General features: G+C 44.6%; 1 non-coding gene across 1 annotated transcript; it reads left to right on the top strand.

The window, feature by feature from the left end:
- Nucleotides 1–4,100: 4,100 nt before the first annotated feature.
- Nucleotides 4,101–4,172, top strand: TRNAG-UCC (transfer RNA glycine (anticodon UCC)). Its single transcript has one exon. It is a non-coding gene; the product is annotated as a tRNA-Gly (tRNA).
- Nucleotides 4,173–16,246: the final 12,074 nt, after the last annotated feature.

The following is a 16,246-nucleotide window of genomic DNA, read 5'->3' as shown; positions in this document are numbered from 1 at the left end:
TTCAAACTTGGATTTTTTTTAAGTTGTTGAAATGTATTCAAGATTGGTCATGTTCAAAAGTTCTTGTCGCGACGAACACATATATGCAAAGGAAACTTAATTTAGACTTTTGGTTTAAACTAGATTGAAATTAAAAGATGAAATGAAAAAGGCATGAGAGGTGAGGTGTATGGCGCGTGCAGCTCTGACAAAAGCTGTCAAAAACGTGCATGGACGAACCCCAACCTAGAGTAAACAAAGGCCTAAGACTAATCAAATTTATGAATCTTAAAGCAATCAGGAGGTAGGCACGACTGGGCGGGTGCCTCTGCACCTACATGGCCTTGCGAATTTCCGTTATGGTTGCCACATTTAATAGCCATGCCACACTATTTTTAGGCATGCGTTTGGTTTATTGTCACCCTCGTAATTTGTCAAGCTTTTCTAGTTACATAGTCCATATGTCATAGGTTTCTTTTTTATTTTGCTAAATCTTGTCGGTGGCCATTTTGTTCACCATTTTAGAAGTATAATTATGTTTTTGAGATTAGGAGTTACAGATAGAATAGAATTAAACCATGAATTGGCCTCTACTAGTGTAACCTGTTCACCGTTCAAAGATGCTAGTTAGCACTTTGATGTAGCCAATGACATTGCGGTACGATTACTGTCAAAAGATGCTAGTTCTAACCTGTTCACCGTTACTAGTGTAATTGAATCCACTCCCAGAAGACTAAGCTGATGGGAGAGATGGTACGGTATGTTCAACGCTTGCGGCTTCGTGCTGTATTCTTTTTCTAATGATGAGGAAGCGGCATGGTGCAATGAGCCACTGATCCATCACTTGGGCCCTTATTGTACAAATGAGATTATGAATAACTTGTATTAAGAAAATTAGCACAAAAAGCGTCTGTAGTCCAACGGTTAGGATAATTGCCTTCCAATAGACCCGGGTTCGACTCCCGGCAGACGCATTTTTCTACTGCCAATACAATTATCTCTTGTTTTGTATAATTTCTAACATATATTCCGTATTTCGTTTAAAATGTATTATTTGTTCCTTTATTTTTTTTATTTAAAGTGTATGTCGGGTTCTTTTGATTTTTTATTTAAATATAGGCTTTCAGCCCAAGATGCTTCTCGATCGCGCGGTTCAACGCATCTCTAACACGGACCTTCAAACGCCCGCAAATGTCCAAATGCTGCAAGTCATCCAATTTTTCTATTGCCGACACAATAATCTTTCGTTTTGTATCATTTCCAACAAACATTCTGTATTTTGTTCAAAATGTATTATTTGTTCCTTTGATTTTATTTAAAGCGTCTGTCGGGTTCTTTTTATTTTCTATTTAAATGTAGACTTTCAACCCGAAATGCTTTTCGCTCGCGCGGTTCAGCGCATCTCCAACACGAACCCTCAAAACGCTCGCAAATGTCCGAACGCTGCAAGCCGTCCAATTTTTCTATTGCCAATACAATAATCTTCCGTTTTGTATCATTTCCATCATAGACTATATTTGGTTCAAAGTTTTTTTGTTTAAAGCATCTGTCGGGTTCCTTTGATTTTCTATTTAAATGTAGGCTTTCAGCTCGAGATGCTTCTCACTCGCGCGGTTTAGCGCATCTCCAATACGGACCCTCAAAACGCCGCAAATGGCTGGACGCTGCAAGCCATCCAATGCAGACTCATATTTGTCCGGTTATGCGTCCGCAAATTCCTTTTTTCGCAAACTGGAAACAAACCAGTGGGCTTTGCAGGAGTCGCATCTCAGCCATGTAGGAGTCCATACCCCCATCCCAGTCTGAATCGAGGCGGAGCACGCACATTTGGAGTTGTTTGCACTATTTTCGCTACAAACCCCCTTTCCCCACCCTATCTACTCCGATCGCCGCCGTCCTCTAACCCAATTCATGTGTTTTTCGCTTCCACCGCCCGCATGGATCCGTGTGAACAACTCCAAAGTCGGCGGGGGTGGAGGATCCATAGAAGGTGGCGCCCGAAAGACCAACTCGGCGAGACGACAAGCCCGCGCCTCAAAGAAAAAGCAAAGGATGGCAACCGGCAAAAAGAAGGGCGGTGAGGTCGGGGAGAGGTTTCAGAGGCTGGGTCGGGGCAAGGACGCGTGGCGCCGTCGCCAACACCATCCATGAACTTGTCGCCCTGGCCGGAACAATATCAGGCACCCTACTTGTAGGCCACCAAGCAACTTGGCCGATAGCAGTGTATTCCGTTGGCATCAATGCGACGCTGTTCCATTTCCCCGACCGGCATTGTCCGATCACGGACGCTGGGCGTTGATCATCTCGGTGCCCGCTCTCTGTTCGTGGGTATGTCTCAACCGGGCAGGACGACGTATGACAACGAAGACAGGGAGTTGTTGGAGATGATCCACGATGGAGGCAGAGGCTGCTTCGAGGACGAACATTGCCTCCAACCGATCAACCGTGCCACACAACTCCATGACGGAGTTCTATATGGTGTACCATCGATACGCTAATAACTTCACATTGTGTTCATGTATGATGTGCATGTCGTAGGGTGCAATGTACTTTCGCCCATAAAACAAACCATGCACACGCTGCCAAAAGATCCAGCCCCTTGTGCTCCTGCCTATGAAGTCCGCAGATACGGTCAACCACGCATCGCACAACAACTCATCCTACGTGGTCTGAGTCCCCACTATCCTTCTTACTCTAAAAAATGACATGAAGTTCGAAAAATAAGCTCAATGACATTTGACCGAACACCTGCCAGGAGTGGTGTCCGCCATTGACGGCATCGCCAGGGGGCGGGCATAGGGTTCATGGTTGCAGACATATCCTGGGTGGACGGCATCGTAGTACAAGACAAGCGGGTGCGTGAGTAGTGGCTAGGGACGTTTGGTAATGCCTGGATGCCAGTCGAAGAGGTACAATGGTGGTGTTGAAGGACAAGGGTACGGACGCAAAGAGAGCAGGGGCGGACTGGAAGAGAATCAGACTGGGAGTGGGATTTAAGTGAGTGGGGGTGTCGGAGTCCTACGTGACAATGATCCGAACCTCCGCAAAGCTCCTTCAGTTTAATTTCAGTTTGCGTGAAAATAGACATCCCAACCACTCCACGTACCAATAGAACTAGAGGCTAACGCGCGCTTTGCCGCGCCGTTCTTCACTCTGGGATTAACTCCGTTATATCTAGTAGACTATTGTGATTGGTTGTTTTCTTTGGATTTTATCTGTGTTGACTTGTGTTTTAATTATGTTTTGATGGTGTTTTTTCATTCATATATCGTGTCAGATTGCTCTTGGAGACTGTATTTGTTTTCGGAGGAGAATGGAATTGTTTGGTGTGTGGTTGTGGTGTATTTACATGTTTCGGTCTTGACGTCAGTTGGTGGTGGTCGCCTTAGCATCTTGAGAGCTTCTATTTTCATGCTAAAACCGTGAAATTATTGCTATAACACTCACATATGCCAGCCCACGAATCTCATGTCCGCTTAGCTTGGCTCCCTGCTCCTCTTGCTCACTTAGTTTTGTTCGCTCGCCTAATGCTAGCTAAGAAAAGAAAAAGACTATCCTTTTTCTATTTGAAAAAGTTAGTTTAATTAAAAGATGTTCAAGGATTTCAAAATATATTACGAATTTATAAACCATGAGTTTTAGAAAACGTTCATGAGTTTAAAATATATTCATGAATTTTAAATATATTCACAAATTATTATTTTTTGAATTTTAAAAGTGTTTACAAACTTTAAAAATGATCATCAACTTCAAAAATATTTTTGAATGTAATAAATATTAATGAAAATCTAAACAATGCTTTGTTTGTTAATGTTTATAAACTTTATTAAGCACTTGTGAATTAAAATATGAAAAATAAAATATAAAAAGAAAGAACAAATAAAACTAAACAGCACATAATCTTACAAGTGGGGCCCTCACCGACCCATAACCCCTCATGCACCACAAGGCTTCAAATCATGGGAGTTTAGTATCTGTATAGATACATACAGTGGGCGTTGGAGATGCCCGTGACGGTTACAACGGGTTTAACGCTCCCGGTGGAAAGGGCACAACGTGATGATCGTTCACGTGCGTCCTTATTGTACGAATTGTATGTATCGTAAAATTTAGCATAGCCAGCGTCTGTAGTCCAACGGTTAGGATAATTGCCTTCCAAGCAATAGACCCGGGTTCGACTCCCGGCAGACGCAGCTCTTTTTTTATCATTTTTCTTCTACCTTCATCGAAGACGTACTTACACGTGTCCGCCCAGACATGTGCCTATGGGCTGCAGCCAAAGCCAGACGAGCACGTACGACTCTCCGCGCGCTCTACGACCCGTCCAGCGCTCACACGTGGAGACAACCACGTCGCGTCACCCTGGCTCCAGACGCTTCTCGCGCTGTTCAACTTCAGCCTCGCTCCACCCCGCACCAAACGTTCAACGAGTAGCGTGCCGCCCGGCCAAGCATATACCGTGGGAGAGGAGAGATCTCTACGAAACCCAGCTGACAGACCAGTAGCTAAGCTTGCTCCCACTGACACAATCTACAACTACCAACGTGATGGGCGGAGGCGGCTTCGTGTCCACGCTCCGGTGGCTGCGGGACACGGGCGCCGCGCTGCGCTCGCCCTACGACCTCCTCCGCGGCTGGCCCGGGCTGCTGCTCGACCACCCGGCCGTCGACGCCGTGCTCTGGGGCCTCGTCACCGCCGTCGAGTCCGTCGCCATCGCGGCCATGGTCTGCGCCTTCTTCCTCTGCTGCGGCTGCGCCTTGTAGTGAAGACTCGAGAGTCCATCCATCGGCATCGGCAAACCGGCCCATACATGTCTTCTCTCCTGTCCATCTTCTCAATGTTCCCCGTCTGGCTCCAGCTTAGTCTGGAGGGTTCATGTTCATGGAATGCCTCATGGTGTGCATTATGAGATCCAGAACAATATAGTAGAAATATAATGGCGAATCAACGTTCATGAAACGCCTCATGTTTCTGAACTGCAGTGTGATACAGGCTACGAACAAGTACCGTCATGTATGCAAATGAATTCGTTTGTCAGGCTCAGTTCAAGACAACAGTAGTGACAATGTATTGGTAACAATGAATTTGATTTTTTTAGCAGTACAGCTGAATTTGATGTTCGACCTCCCCCCGCATCTCATACATCGCGTATGCACTTGGTCCAATGGCCAAGAGATCCCTGGTCAGGCTCGACCGCGCCTTCTTCACGAACGATTCCGTTTTTCTTTCAAGACAGAGGCAAAAGATTTGCTCTTTTCTCATCTTTTTTTTCTAGAAAAGGAGGATGACCCCTGGCCTCTGCATCTGGGCGATGCATACGGCCATTTTATTAATTATTCTCATACAAAGTAATATAACAGTAAGACTAAAGCCGCCGTCTAAGCAACTCTATCCAGTTGATGAAGGGGCGCAGATAGCCTGGACCTAATACCAAACAGACATCGCAGCCAACCCTAAAATCTAAGACCTGAGGTCCCATCTAGGCCTGCCGGGCATGGGTCTCACCGGTCCGGCGTGCACTCAGAGGCCGCCGCCGCCAACTGCCGCCGCTCTATCTTCAAAACTGTACTGATGCATCAACCTTGCTCGGTCCAGCTATCATCGACGCCACCATGGCGTCCAACGACACCTCCTCCCTGCGCGCAAACATCTGAGCACGTTGCGGTCGCCACTGACACACCTCAGCACCGTGCTGCCAAGTACCACCAGCCGACACAACTTGAAGTATTTGGAAGATCTATCGTGCGTAGCACCTGCCGACCAGGCATGACAAAGCGTAGCACCTGTCAGTCAGGCATGACTTGACATCTCCACCGAAACTCCGTGCAAGATGAAGCCGCTCCACCTCCAGCCTCTCTGGACGGAAAGGGAGCACCCCAGGAAGACACGGCGAAGAGTTGGGCACCACAATCACCACGAGAGCCGGACCAGCCGACCGCCATGGCAAAGCGACACCACTAAAGAGAGAACCGCCGCCATCAGGAACGCCAAGAACGCGCTGCAACTGTCCCACCTCCCCGCGGACCCAAAGCAGCGCCTTTAAGAAGGTGACGGAGTCGGGCACCGCCGCCGCCCAACCAAAGTTGTGGGTTTTCACCCGGGTGCAGGGGAGGACGAGGGGGAGGGAGCTGGATCTCGAAGCCGCATTCAAGAAGGAAACAACGCCTGGAGCACCGCCGGCGTCGTGGCCGCCGCAGCCGGCCAAGAAATTACTCCAATCCAGAGCTCCCAACCCCACATCCGCGCAGTCCGCCATCGGATCCGGCCGGACTGATGAGGAGGAAGCAGCAACACGGGTGCGCCATCTTCAGATCTGGCGAAGGAGAGTAGCAGGGGATCCCTCCACGCGGTGCCCGCATCCACCGCCAACTCACCGCCCGCGCGGCCAAGTAGACGCGGCCCTCAACTCCGGCGAGCGCCGCCCGCCGTCAGGACAACACCGCCCTCACCAGCAGAGGCCGCCGCCTCAAACCCTAGGCCCGAGCCCGAGCAGCGCCGCGGCCGAGGGCCTCGCCGCCACCATCATCAGCGGCCGCGCAGGGGACCCGGCGCCCGTCTCCAGCGGCGGCGAGGATAGGACGAGAAGGGGAGGAGGCGGACGGGGAGGTTTGTCGCCCCCGAGTCGCCCTCGAGACGCGTCGCCCTTTTCTCATCTATACTATATTAATTAAGCACAAGAGATTGCCCGGTTAATTAACAGAAAACCGGGCTAAAACTGTTACAACCGTTGAGCGGCACAGGTACCACTCTAAAGAGGATCTCGTCGAGACATCACGCGTCATCACGGCTCCATTTTTTCAGGGAATCGTTGCATCGTTTAAGGCCCTGTCAAAGGGAATCTCCGAGTCATCATTGCTCCCTTATAAGGCGTCTTCGCCATTCCTAAACTTTGAGCAAACGATTTCGATTTCGCTGGGCATCTCCAACGGCGACCCTCAAGCCGCCCGCATATGTCTGGATCACGGAAGCCATCCAATGCAGGCATGTATCACTTCGGACGTACTTTTTCGCATAACCTCACGAGTCACGAACACAAGGGAACTACTCACAATGCATCACGGTGAGCATGTTCAGTATAATAATGATAAGTGTAACAATACGAAATTAATGATCTCTCACCAGTAAAACTAAAGGCATCAACTACTAATACAACAATTGTCAGTTGATTGTACATAGATGTATGAGATGGGAATGAAGTAGATGGTACTGTTGATGGAGATGGTGAAGGTGTCTTGGATGAAGATGCTCCCCTTGATGAGTCGGTGGTGTCGATTGCTTTGAATTCCCTCGGCTGGAGGGGCGCAGATCTGGCTAGCCCTCCGGAGAAGAACTAGGTTTCCACCTTGCAGCGACGACGGAAAAATTCAGAGAGAAATGGTCATTGAAATATCTCCTCAAAAGTGAGTATATAGGAATTGGGGGGGGGGGGGGGAGTTCACCAGAGGCCACCTGTGGGCCCTAGATGCCCTTGTAAGATGGGCGTCTAGGAACCTCGGGGTCATCTAGCTGCCTCCTTCTGGCCCATGGCCTCTTCTGGCGTGAAACTCCGTGAACTACTTTTTTGGGTCCTGGCAGGGTACTTTCTTCAAAAATGTCCAAATTCCACTCTGATAACACCATTGACAATTATTTCATGGATTCTTTTCATTGCAAAAAATTCAAGTAAATTGATGTAAAGGCAATTGAAATGGCAAAAGGTAGATTATTTATCCTCTGAAATTGTGATGCAAAATGCACGTATCAGCTCCTCCAAGCTTAGACCTTGCTTGACCTCAAGCAAAACTAGAACTTGCCAAACATGGCCATATGTTTAAAAAGGTGAGAGGTCAATAATAACATAATACAAACATATAGCAATCACAAATTGCAATTTTACACGTGCTAGGACAACACTACTCAAGAAGTACCTCATGCAGAGGTCATGAAAACTTTACCAATTACTAGATACTTGAAGTTCTGATGTTATACAAGATGTTTGACCATATTGTTGATCATGTAATGGTTTCTTCCATCTTGACTCGCCAAGAAAGGTCTATGACAGAGCTTTCAATAAGCAAGTGACATACGCTCAATTATCATTTTCGTCTTCTTTTAAGCAAGACATTCAAGTGAGCAAATTTTTGTACTGCGAAATTATAGCCGGGCATGAGAAGATCAAAGCTTATAGCAAATTGCTTGGCCTTGACTTCTCACATGAATCTTGAAGATTATGTCGACTTCAGTAAACAGGCTATATTTATGGTCATAGTAACCATAAAGCATGGGTCCTACTCCAGTTTACAAAGTTTACGCTAAAAGAATAAGTTTCAAGAAAGGATCATCGGGTGCGACTATGTCTCACTTTATGTGAGACAGTAGCTCGGCTCGCCTACACGGGAGTTTAGAAGAGTTTAGAAGTGTTTACGTGTAAATTCATTTAGTTAAATGTTTAGAAGTGTTCATCACACATTTAAAAATATTCATCCAATGTAAGACAAATGTTTTATGAACTTTTTAATAATGTTTCTACAATTCAGAAAACGTATGTTCATTTTCAAAAAAATTACGTGTTCTAAAAAAGTTCTTAACATTTAAAAAATGTTTATACAATGTAAAAAAAGTTCATGTGACTAAAAAATGTTTTGTAACATTCTTAAAAATGTACGTGACATTGAAAAATGTTCACGTATTTCACAAAATGTTTGTGCAATTTTAAAAAACTGTTTGTGTAATTCAAACAAATAAATGTTCCGTAACTAAAAATGTACATGACATTTGAAAAATGTTCAAACATTTAAAAATATGTTCATTACTTAAAAAACATGTTTATACAATATAAAAGAATGTTCGTGGAGTTTAACAAAAAGTTCTGTATCATTTGAAAAAATGTTCAATGTGTCTTTGAAAAATATTTAGCATGTGTTTAAAAATGTTCCAAACATGTATTTGAAAAAGTTAATCATGTATTTAAAAAATATTCAATGTGTATACAAAAATGTTATGTGTGCACACGAAAAATGTATGACGTAAATTGAAAAGGTTGACATGTATTTGAAAAAATAAAAAAAATAAAGGAAAAGCAAAAAAGGTCAGTAAAGAACTGCATAGAAGAAAAAGGAAACCGAAGCAAAGCACACCGAAAAAGAGACCAGCCCACACAAAAAAAGAACAACGCTACCTGCGCGCGTAGGAAAGTAGCTTGTTGGGCCGGCCCGTATGGCGGATCGTTGAAGACGAGATAGAGGTCTATCTCCTATCTCCTAGTAAGCGATAAATAGCCCTGGCAGCTGGCCTCTACATAATCAAACATTCACTCCCAGAAGACTAAGGTGAGATGGTACAATATACTCCCTCCATTCTCAAATATAAGTCTTTTAAGAGATTCCAACAAGTGACTACATACGGAGCAAAATGAGTGAATCTACACTCTAAAATATATCTACATACATCCGTATGTTATACTTCATTTGAAATGTCTAAAAAGACTTATATTTAGAAACAGAGGGAGTATATTAACACATGCGATTTAATACCGTATCATTTTGAAATGGTGATGAAGGGCATGGTGTAGAGCCTAATGATCTTTTGCTTCTTTCGATCCTTCAACGGGTGCCATCTCGGTCTTGGTCATAGTAGTTTTGTAAGTATAAGTCTTCTTTTGATCCTTCTACAATTTACCCTTTTCTTTTCTTTAGAATGACCCGTAAATTTGCTCAAACTTGACAGACATTACAAGTACAATGAACAACAACAAGAAAGCATGTAAAAAGAAAAACAAACAAACAAACAACAACAACAACAACAAATGCTTTAGTCCCAAATAAGTTGGGGTAGGCTAGAGCTGAAACCCATAATATCTCAAAACCAACTTATGGTTCTGACACGTGTATAACTATCTTCTACGCACCCTATCCATGGCTAATTATTTTGGATTTTCCAGTCCTTCAGATCTCCAATGGACTCCTCCCATGTCAAATTAACAAGTACAATGTTTCTAATAATAGATCTAAAAAGCTACAAAGTAATTCATGTATCTAATAATTTGAATGAAACTTCTCACAGGTATCTTCTCCGTGGTATCAACCTGCAATAAGAAATAATGCTACAACTTATGTAAGGAGATTGGTGATTTTCCAGTCCTTCACATCTCTTTTAATGGACTCCTCCCATTTCAAATGTACAAGTACAATATTTTTTATAGTAGATCTAAAAAGCTACAAAGTAATTCATGTATCTAATAATTAGAATGAAACTTCTCATATATATCTTCTCCGTGGTATCAATCGATGCAATGAGCAATACTGCTACAACTTAAGTAAGGGGATTGCAAATCAGACCGGTGAAGCAACATGGACACTTGAACACCTCCATGAACTTGAGTAGCCATTCAAAAGATGGGAAGCTGAGCGTTGAACACACTTTGGTCGGGATTACCTCGTAGAGGCACATAGCGTCTAACCACAAGACCTTCAACATAATGCAAAATGAGTACTCCAAAGTCACAAATCATTAGACCAACAACAATCCCCTCACCTCTCACTCTATCAAAAACCCTAGCCCCCATCCTACTTGATCGGCCTCCATCAACCGGCGCCATGTCCAAATCTGAGGACACGACGTAGATTGGGATCTCATGGCAGCGGAGGACGATGAGGACTTGGGTACCGCCTCGCCCTCCTCCGGTCATAGGTGGAGATCTGCACCCACCTCACCCTTCGAATGCCCAAGTAGAGAAGGGAAGATGGATCTAGCTACTCTGAGACGACGGTCCTGGTAGCTTGGGGTGCCGCAGCCTTCGCGCTGGGCGAATCTAGCTTGTAGTGTAGCGCGTATCCATCTTGCATGGTGGCATGTCCTCATCGACAGTGCCCATGTCAAGTCTCTTGTCGTGCTAGTTACAATACTAAAAGTAAATAGAGATAGATAGTGGTAAAATAGTAAGGCAAATAAAAAAATAAAATGGTGTAGAATAATTTATTAATGGAGAATAGACCGGGGGCCGTAGGTTTACTGGTGGTATCTCTCTCGAAAACAGCAAGTAGCATGGTAAATAAATTATAGTTGGGCAATTATCTGAATTACAATATTCATGACTATTATCATTTATGGCATAATCTCATATAGGCATGCATTATAGCCGTGAAGCAGATCATTAATCCAACTGCATCTACTACTAATACTCCACCCCAAACCCACTATCCAACATGCATATCAAGGTATTAAGTTTGCAAAAAACATAGTATCGCAATAAGCAAGATGACATAATATAGGCAGGAAGAAGTCAATCAATATGACAAAACCCCGTCGTTTTATACTTAGTGGCACCAATACAAATACAATACGTGGCTTGGCCCTTATTGTCACTTGGTTAGAGCACCGCAAGATTGAACCGACTACAAAGCACAACTCCCTGTGAAGAAAAACCCATCGATAGATATATAGATCAAAGAGCATACAAAGTTATTTAATTATGCAACAACAAAACCTCAAAAGATTCAATTGATTTCAATAAACAATCTAGTCATAAAGTGACAATTCATCATGTCCTTACAAACACCACAAAATTACATCGGATTGATCTCGATCAAGAACGAGAACCTGGTATTGAAGATCCAAAAAGAGAGAGCTACTACTATGATGAAATAGTCCATTGATAAAATCGCTCCATGTGATTGTCAAATTTCCTCGTATAAATACCTTTGGAAGTTTTTTGTTCTCATTTGTGTGTGTTTTTCAGCAAATTGTGGTATAAGCAAGTGTCTTTGTTGAGTGTATCCGATAAAAATCATGTTGATTTCTTGGTTTGGTATATTCTTCCTGTTCGTATCTTCCTCCAATATTTTACCTGACGGTTGTCTACCAGATCATCTTGTTAGTTACACACACAAAATGTTGACATGCCAACTGAAAGCACTATTTCTCTGAATACTACCCATGCCAAGAAAGCTGTTAGTAACTACAATATGATAGTATGCGTATTTTCTTCTCTGACAGTAAAAGTCACTTATACAAGATTCAGAAGCTCTAATTAGAAGGACAATATGTTATACTCCCTCCGTCCCAAAATTCTTGTCTTAAATTTATCTAAATACGGATGTATCTAGTTATGCTTTAGTGTTAGATACATCCGTATTTAGACAAATCTAAGACAAGAATTTTGGAACGGAGGGAGTATTAGATTAGGGATGTAGGAAGTCTTGTTTTTTAGTGTCAAAAAGAAAAAGATGAAGGATGTAAGAAGTTGCAAGGCAATGGCTTAGTGATCAAATTGTAGATGCTGGCAAGAGAAAGGAAAAGCAAAAGAAGGCCAGTAAAGAACTGAATAAAAGAAAAAGGAAAACCAAAGCAAAGTACACCAGAAAAAACCAGTGCACACAAATAAGAATGACGCTGCCTGCGCGTGTAGGAAAATAACTTGTTGGGCTAGCCCGTATGGCAGATCACTGAAGACGAGACCGAGGTCTATCTCCTAGTAATGGACTCTACATACTGCCACCTGGACGCGCACGTACCTAGAGGCGATCTAGGGTTCCACTTTTCCTCCGGCGGCAACGGCGGAGTCCACGTGAAACCTCTCCGGTGGCCGGAGTTCTCCGGCGATCGGTGTTGGAAATATGCCCTAGAGGCAAAAATAAAATGATTATTATTATATTTTCTTGTTCATGATAATTGTCTATTATTCATGCTATAATTGTATTATCCGGAAATCATAATACATGTGTGAATACATAGACCATAACATGTCCCTAGTGAGCCTCTAGTTGACTAACTCGTTGATCAACAGATAGTCATGGTTTCTTGACTATGGACATTGGATGTCATTGATAACGGGATCACATCATTAGGAGAATGATGTGATGGACAAGACCCAATCTTAAGCATAGCACAAGATCGTGTAGTTCATTTGCTAGAGCTTTTCCAATGTCAAGTATCATTTCCTTAGACCATGAGATCGTGTAACTCCCGGATGCCGTATGATGCGGAGCATCCCACGTTCATCCCCATGTACACTCCGACTACACTCCAAGCCCCAAGAGGACATATGACGAGACCTCGACCATACGCCATTGGGCACAAGGTGAACTCACTCCTCTTCGACCCGTCACTTTCCACATGTGAGACATGGCTACTACCTCATGCATGGACTTTGCATACACTCAGGTACAACCGAGACGACCATGGAGGATCTAAGGACCAAGGCCAAGCATGGAAGAGGAGAAGGAAGAAGAAGCAGGGACAAGCTTCTGGAAAGCCCGGACCTTCCGGCCTGCCCGGAACCTCCGGCCCCCGGAGTCCAGACCAGCCCCGAGCGCTCCAACTCTCTGGTTAGCCCGGAACCTGGCCGAAACCTGCCCGGAACTTCCGGAGCCCGGAACTTCCGGCCCCGCCCGGAACTTCCGGCCTGCCTGTGCGCAGAGAACGGGCCAACGGCCCATGTATCCCCCTCTCACTTACCCCTTCGTGGGCTAGCACTATATATACTCCCCCACTCCTCCTAGTTAGATTTAGCGTTGATTTAGCTCATTTGTGAGATAGAGCCTCGCTCATCCATCGGATCTCCTCCTCGTGAGAGACTGCGGCCTCTTCGGAGAAGATCCACTTGGATTCAAGACCCCTTTACGGGAAGATCCCCTCGTGGATTCAAGACCTCCTCTCAGAGAAGAACGGTTCCTTTGTATCCTTACCTTTGTTGATTGTGGATCATGTGTTACTCTTTGTTCTCGGTGATCTAGCACTTGTGTGATTGATTCCTTGTCGGTTTCGTGATTCCCTCTTGTTTTCCCCGTGTTTCCCCTTTGTGCTTCCGCGTGTTCTTCGTGATTCCCCGTAGGATCCACTCCAAACGTGAAAGATCGTCTACCTAGGGTTCCACCCTACATCATCTTGGTATCATGAGCCAGGTTGATCACATTTTTGGAGCCCCTACCCCTCTTTTTTCTAGCTTGATTTTGTTGATTTCGTCCTAAATCCGAAAATCCCCACCAAAAATAGCCCCCAATTTTTTTTGTGATTTGTTGGTTTTGATGATGTTTTGTTGATTTTGATCCATGGATTCGCTGTGTTATGAGTGGATCTAGCATTCCCCTTCTTTTCCCTCATTTCAATCCACGAAATCGTCTCAATTTTGCCCCGGGAAATCGTGTTTTTCCGCCCCCATTCTCAGATCTGGAATTTAGGGTTCGTCCAGGACGAAATTCCACGACCCCAAGAACTTCCGGACTCCCCCGGAACTTCCGTCCCCCGGAACTTCCGGGCTAAACAGAGAGTTTACCCAAAGTCCCCAGACTTTTTCGCGACCCCTGGAACTTCCGGCCACCACCAGAACTTCCGGAGCCCGGAACTTCCGGCCTAACCAGAAACTTTCCCCGAAATTTCAGCATCAACCTCTTTCACCTTTTTCATCATAACTTTTCGCTTCGAACTCCGATTTGAGTGTTCTTTGGCTCGTTTTGGAGCTATCGACGTGCCCGAGGTCCTCAAGTTGGTTTCACCACCATTTGACTCCATCAATTTTTTGGAACTTTGGCATCTTTGCCTAGGCCTTCCACCATATCATCCGCATAGCCACCACCGACTTCCGCAACCTAACCCATTTTGATCCCCATAGCATTTGAGGTTGTTTGAGTAGTGACTTGAGTCTCCTAAGGTGTTTAGGCTACTTAGGGACGGGTGCTTCTTCATCAACCACCTCCATAACTTCAGCATAGGCTTGCCCACCATACACTTCCGCCACCCCAACTTAACCCAATTGTTGTTTGAGCTTGTTTGAGTTGTGGCTTGTGTCTCCTAAGGTGTTTCGGCTACTTAGGGACGGCAACTTCAACTCCGACACATGTATAGCCCATCATCCCACTTCCCTTTTGCCAAGTGCAAACCACCACCGCATTCCCGCTACCACCATTTTGACATCTGACGTTTGAGATTTTGAGTTCGCGGTTTTTCCGTTTCCTAAGGTGTTTCGGCTACTTAGGGACGAGACTCCATCATTTTGGTTTCTACATCAAGAACACCGCCACTCATCATCGCCGGACGGTAACCTCCATATCATCTTGGTATCGTGGTATCCCTCCTTTGTATATTCCCCTTGCCATTGCATTGTTAACCCCTAGACCATTTTGCGTTACTTGCCTATCGAGACTAGCCATTTGAGTATTGCCGGCAATGTTACTTGTGCACATTAGTGATCATACTTCCCATAGCATACATACCATATCATCGTGGTGCATATCTTGGTATCATATCTTGTGTCACAAGTTTGTTCCCGCATATACGCAATTGCTATCTTGGTTTGTGCATTGTGCAAAAGTGGCCATAGAAAAAAAAGAAAAGAAATAAAGCTTTTAAGCAAAAGAGAAAGAGCAAAGAGCTTGTAAGCAAGTGCCATAGCATCATACCACATTGCATATAAGATTGTCATATCCGATCATCTTGGGTCATCTTGAGAGGAACACCGGGAACCATACATACATAGCATACTTGGGATAGAAGTTTATCCATTTTGCATCTTATAGGTTGTGCACAAGTATCGTATTCGCCTATAGAGCAATCGTGCTAGCGTCTCTCTTGAGTTGTGCAACACGAGCGTTTTCCGTGGATTCCACATTTTGTGCTCATTCCTTGGTTGCACGACCCCATTTATCTATCCGTGTGTGCGTTTCCGTGTGCCACATATTGCTATTGCTCCATTTGTTTCGCTTGCGAATTTGTGAATCTCTTTCAACATTATTGACTCTTGCTAACATTTTGCATCAAATTTTTATGCCACCATCCTCACCGAGCTCCTCCATAAGCTTTATTTGTGTAGGTGTGAGAATCGACAAGAATTGGTACCAATAGTGCTATTTCATTGTCCGCATTTGAGTGAACTTGATTCATTGTCAACATCGGTCAAGGTACGTTGGTATAAGTTCTTCTCTTTCTCGCACTCATATTTGCTCGAGTCTTGTGATGGATAGGCAAGGCATCTCTCTGGTCTACGACAACAATGACGGCGTGAACAACTACATCACCAAAGCGTCTATCTTCGATCTACAACGACAAGTGCAAGGCGCACAATCAAGATTGTGAGAGCGCATCGAGAACATCTCCATCGACATTCGTCACTCCGAAGCAAGAAAAAGGGACTACATCGACAAGAAGCTTGCCGCACATAAAGAGGAGCAAGATGCAAGGATGGAGGAGATTCGGACCTTGCTCAAGTCTACTTCCCCTTCATCATCTTCAAGGCGACGACATTCAAGCCACAAGTCTTCGGAGCGCGAAAAAGATGCAAGTGCAAGTTGTCCAA

Source organism: Triticum aestivum, chromosome 2B, assembly GCF_018294505.1.
Source record: "Triticum aestivum cultivar Chinese Spring chromosome 2B, IWGSC CS RefSeq v2.1, whole genome shotgun sequence".
Lineage (NCBI taxonomy): Eukaryota > Viridiplantae > Streptophyta > Magnoliopsida > Poales > Poaceae > Triticum > Triticum aestivum.
This window is presented reverse-complemented; position numbering and strand designations above follow the sequence as displayed.